This window comes from Anser cygnoides, chromosome 1 (genome assembly GCF_040182565.1).
Source record: "Anser cygnoides isolate HZ-2024a breed goose chromosome 1, Taihu_goose_T2T_genome, whole genome shotgun sequence".
Lineage (NCBI taxonomy): Eukaryota > Metazoa > Chordata > Aves > Anseriformes > Anatidae > Anser > Anser cygnoides.
In genome coordinates, this window is record NC_089873.1 from 128,276,778 (window position 1) to 128,282,550 (window position 5,773).

Genomic DNA, 5,773 nt, shown 5'->3' on the forward strand with positions numbered 1-5,773 from the left:
GCTGTTTCACCAGTTTTGAAGCCAACACATCCTTCACAAGTTACATGTTGGGGACTGGTACTCTACAGGGTCTGATGAGGGATCAGGAAAAGGTAAGGGGACAGAAACTAGCCAGTCCTGTGTCTGAAGTAGGAATCACAAACCTTGGCACTCTGCAAATAATTACCTCATAGGGCTTCCCAAGAAAACTGGTGCTTATGCACAGTCTCTTCCAAAAGTTTGTTGTATACCTAAACATTTTTAAACTACCAAAATATATGCAATGTTTCCTCTTTTTACTGAAAGCCAGACTACTCACAAGATGATTTTCAAAATGTAGGTCTGTCCTTTGCTCCATGCATTCTTCAGCCTCAATCTGTTGAACTCAGCATCAGCATTCATGAACATTGTTATCAATCTATACATTTTCCTTATCTATTTGCTTTCTTTGACACTACTGTGCCCTGGTTATCAGCCATCTATTATAATCCTACTGTCTTCAGAACAAAACTGGTGAAACAGTTTCATTATTGCATTCCCTGAAGCTGTTGCTTTTGCTTCTGGTCTTCTAAACATTCAGTTATATTAACACTGTGTTATGAAAGACACCAGATGGACAGTGCTGGAAAAATCATATCCTTGTTTTCAGTAATACATGCCTTAGGTCATCACCTTCCTCTTCTTCTCCATATCAGGAAACATTATTACATTTCTAAGAAAAGTCTTAGGAGTGTAGCACATGGAATTTTCCCCACATTCTGTAAGCAGACAAATAACAGCTGACCACAAAATGTTTTCCACAATAAAGGTGTTTCATACTGCAAGCTACTACCAGTGGGATAAGAAGTCTGCTGTAAATAGGTCCAAGGTCTAGGTTTCTTGAGACTTGTACTCATTAGCCTGCATTTCACAACTGTTCAGACTGATATCTCTTGTGTTTATTATTCATCATAATATTAAATGGTTTTGGGTTAGTTTGGTTTGTTGTTGTTTGGTTGAGTTTTTTTTGTTGTTGTTTTGTTTTGTTTTTATAGGATAGGCATCAGTTTAAAGATGAAACTGTGAAAGTCTCTTGCTAATTTTCTTTCTTTGGATCTTGGAAAGAAGGATAAGAGTAGAGATTTCTAGGAGCAAAGGATTAGTGACGTTCACAAATAAAATGAAATCCATCTCCACTGTTGTGGAGGAAATTCCCTTTGCCCAGTGTTCTGTCTACTCTGTGCCTTTTGACACCACTGTCTTTTCTGAGGCTGACGTGCTTAAATGCCTAAATGCTTAAACGTATGAAACACTGAAATAGGTCAGGTGTTTGGCTGACATGATTCTACTGTTTTTTCCCTGTGGAGAAGACTACAGATAGTAAAGTGACAGTATGGGTTAAAAAAAAAAACATCAAGTTAAAATCAGTTGCTGAAAACTGAATTTCTCTTAGGATTTCTTTCAACTGAGTACAGGAGATGTCTCTTTTCTCATCAGCAAACTAATACAGTATTTTCTGTTTAATAGTGCCCTCTAGTGAAACAAAAAGACTTTCAACAGAAGAGGTGAATATTTTTTAACAGGTTAAAAATGAGGTGGCAGAATGTATTGAAATGATTTGAGCCCATTTGTTAATGCTCTTATTACCACCAAGGGACTTTGGTATTAATATATGCCTCTGCTACGTTTCAGGTAGAAAGAACTCTTAGAATGGCAGCTGCTCCTAAAATCCTTGCTAAAAATTTAGATGTAGGGCACAGTATTGTAAGGTAGGTTCACCTGAGTAAGCCAACAGGAGCATCCTCCAACTGCATACACTTGTTGAAATCTAAGACTACTATCTCCACCACAGTAATGAAGCATTTCTCATGCTCTCAGAAAAGGTAAGGACTGATAACGCATCGTACCCTAAATTCTTTCATCTTTCCTCAGGAAACTTTTAGGCCTAGAAAAAGGTGGGCATCCTCTACACTTCACGGTCAATACTGTAATTTAAAACAAACAGTGCCTGTTCCAAAGTCCAAAACAATCTTATAAAAATCTATGTTTAATCAACCTTATTAATTACATTATAATGTAATTACAACAGCTATTTTGGCTAACATTGAAGTATTTAAACAGTCATGAAGGGAGTAAACTAAAAGACCAAAAATAAATGCAGATTACCATGTTAAGTTATTTATTTATTTGTTTGTTTATACATCTGTACATATAATCCATTCATTTTGCTTTGCTGAAGTAGCTGTAGTGGTAAGTCCAGCCATTGTGTTCTGGGATTTGTTTGTTTTTTTCCTCACGTTGTGTCCTCTTTAAGTTTATAATTCAAGTACACAGAATAGTGCAGATAAGTAAAAATCTAGACTCCTTCTAAAGCAGCTATTTTAAAGACAGTATTATATAACACAGAGGAGACTGTAGAAATTAAAGCTAATTAAAAATGTGACTCATTGAAGTTCCCTCCTTCCTGATAATTTGATCTGCTCTGAAATGCACCTTTCTTACTGCTAATTCACCTTCAGCTGTGGCACAGAAAAAGAAAAAAAAAAAAAACTTTATTCTGAAATTGATTCCTTAATGTAAAGAGTCACACCCTCCTTTAATCAATTACCAAGCTGGCTGACATTTTAGTCTTTTAATACTAAAACAGTAAAAGATAATTCACAGTCCCCCCTCCTTTAACCCAATTACCCTGTATCTGTTATTTTGAAAGACTATGGAAAACCTTTAGAAATGTCACTAACACTACTGTAAAAACTGACAGTTCTCTAACAAGGATGATCAGGCTACCTTCCAACACTCAAGAGGACAGACACCAGAAGAGTGATCTCTGCAAAGCCTCTAGGTGGTGAGATCAATTTCTTACCACATGCCCTTGTAGTTTCTCCAGTCAGGGACAGTGGGATGCAGGCTACACTGCAGTGGCAGAGCTCACATCTCTTGGACCAGTTTCTACCTGAGGTCTCTATGTGACAGCACGAAGGCATAGGAAATTCTATACAGCACACAGCTGGCATGCCACCTGGGAAAAAAATAATAATACAAGGCACTTGGAAGCCCAGCTGCAACAAAATACATGTTAGGTATCTCCAGCTGATTCAAATGCCTACTGCAGTGGGAGGCTCTGCCAAGGAGCCTTCTGCAGGTTCACCCCGTGCCGCATCCTTGTGGTGTAAGTCAGCGCACACGCACATTTTTACACGAGTACCCAGGCCAACACGCAAGAACTGATTTCCACTCCCTTGGCATTAGCAAAGCATTGCCCAGACTGAAATCGGTTTTGACAAGCAGAAATACTCAAAGATGACAAGAAGTCAGCAGGCTGAGGTGAAAGTGTTGTGGAGGTGGGGTGAGGTGAGGTGAAGCGGGGGAATGCTTGCTTTCAACTCTTAACTTCCTCAAACTCGTGTGGAGGCTTTTTCTTTACCCCCACCTCTTGACTCACGTTTGCATGTTGTTGGTGAGGAAAGAAAACCGGTGGCTAGTGTGTAGAAAAGAATAAAGCAAGTGCTTAATACCTGTGCATTCAACGCCAAGACGTAGCTCAGAAAGCACTAACACTTGTTTCCCTACAAGAAGAGCAAAGCCAGCTAAGACAGCAAAGCTCCAGAGCCCCAAAAAAAAAAAAAAAAAAAGTTATTATTGTTGTTTGACTTTGTTAGGTTTGCTACCAACAGCCACTAAGCTTTTCCAGCCGAAAATGCAGCCAGGGCTGCACTCCGGGCGAGGACGCTGCCCCGACCCCGAGCAAATGGCGGCGGGGCCCAGCCGTCGCCCTTCCCGAGCGGCGGCAGCGCCCTCTGCCGTCCGCCACAGGCGACGCCGCCCAAGGGCCGCGGCCCGGCGCTGAGGGCGGGATGGCGGCGCCCGGGCGGTGCTGTGGGGGAAATGGCGCCGCCCTCGGCCTGGAGCCGGGCCGGGCGGTGGCGGGGTGACTTGTCCCCCTCGATCGCCGAGGTACATCGTCCATGGGCGGCAGCGTGCCCGTCCGCTGCAGTGCAGCAGCGGGAGGCACCCTTAGCTCCAGGGCTGGCTTCTGGCACTCTGTCGCCGCCCCACAGCTTTCCCTACTGCAGAAGGCAGGAAGGAGAAAACCCCACAGTCCTCCCAGCGTCGGTCCTCTTCCGTGTCCTTTTTCCTTCCTCAGAAGAAATCCAAACCTTCATCAACCTGAATCTGAAGCACTTCTAAGCCCCCACAGTTCTTCTCTACCATCTTAACCCCCAAATCTCATTTTAGAGGAAATCTCCTCATGTTAGAGATCATTCTCCTTCTGTCACAATGCTGAACTGAGCTTCTAGGCCTTCTGTTCAGCCCTGCAGTTCCCCATGCATTTTCCATCAGGGACCAACCTATCTGCGACTGCTGATCGCTCCTTGACTGACTTCTTCACAGACAGCATTGAAGAAATGCAAGGAAAACAAACCTGGCAATGCATTTTTTTATACCAATGTGACTTTTAATGTTTCAGTGCTGTCCTTAGGGATTCACAGTACTTTTTGCTTGATCCCTCCATTTCTGCAAGTTAAACTTGTGGTCCACGTTAGACCTTCTGCTTTCTTTGCCTTTATAATATCGTTTTACACATGTCTACAGATAGTTTCCCCTGCTCCATGCAGTCCCATCATAAAACTTAGCCTTTGTTCCTGTTTTGCTGTATGCTTCTCATACCTGGCAGACAAGCTGATCCTATGGAGTAATTCTAAGCCTGTGCATCTCCATCCATTTGTGAGTTCAGTATTGTTCCCAAGAATATAGGGTCTCATGTAGAACTGGCTCTGTCCAGGCCATGTTGTTGTGTTTTTTTTCTTTTCTTTTCAAAAGCCGTACTTCTGACTACAGACAGGAGACAGTGGAATAATAGAAAAAAAAAAAAAAAGTCATAAAATGAAGTGGAGTTCACAGTTTGATTCTGACATACCATGTTTTGGTACCTAAGGACCAAGTTACCTAAGGTTACCTAAGGATTTGCTAAATTACCGAGCAGCCTATTGATGCTGTGTGCATCACAGTACCTGCTTATCCCACATTCCTCCTTGCTGCATGCATTTCAAACAGCCAGGCTGAATTTTACTGTAACTCGTCCAATTTCTGTTTATGCACTAACCTTAGCCTCCCATGCAAATAAGGCTCATTTGAATAGCATAATAGATAATGTCAGAGGATCTGTAAGAAGTCAAATAGAAATCTCTTCATCTTAACGAAGGAAATCCAGCAACTGACACACAGCAGATTGTTAACAGCATGACGTCTCACTGCTCTGCTATGTAGACATGCACTCAGCAGCAGATATTGTACAAAAGGAGATGCCTTTCCCTATTCCACCCATCTGCACCTAGCCATTGCAAGTAAGCACTCATTCTTGCTCGGTTTTTATTAGCGTTAATAACACTAGCTACATACAGTGCAAACATGAGATTCAGAACATCTAGGATGTGATGCTATTTCCATTTGAAATGTAGTTATGCAATAGAGGATTCAAGATTAATCTGTTTGAAATGCTAGAGATGTTAAGTGACAAGAAGCTGGGAACAATGATTTAGAAATGGCAGCTCAATTATGCAGCTTGGAGAAAAACAAACAGAGACTGAAATTGAAACTGAAATGCTTGTAATTTGTCCTATTTTGAACCAAAATTTGGATAGCATTCATTTAGTGGTGAATGGCCAGACTCAGCAGCAAATAGTGCTTTATAAAGAGCAGTCTGAAGGCAGTTAACAAAGGGGCTGAGTACAGACTTGCTGTGCATCAGAGGCTTCAAGACTGTTGCAGGAGGGAGACAGCAGAGAAAGGACATTTTGAGAGGTTCTGCACATGG

At 41.9% G+C, this 5,773-nt stretch overlaps 1 long non-coding RNA gene across 1 annotated transcript; it reads right to left on the reverse strand.

Annotated features, from left to right (window-relative positions):
• Nucleotides 1–1,406: 1,406 nt before the first annotated feature.
• On the reverse strand, nucleotides 1,407–3,720 carry LOC106037799 (uncharacterized). The gene is made up of 3 exons (XR_010826119.1): nucleotides 3,474–3,720; nucleotides 2,822–2,977; nucleotides 1,407–2,477 (listed from the first exon to the last, which is right to left on the reverse strand). It is a non-coding gene; the product is annotated as an uncharacterized lncRNA (long non-coding RNA).
• Nucleotides 3,721–5,773: the final 2,053 nt, after the last annotated feature.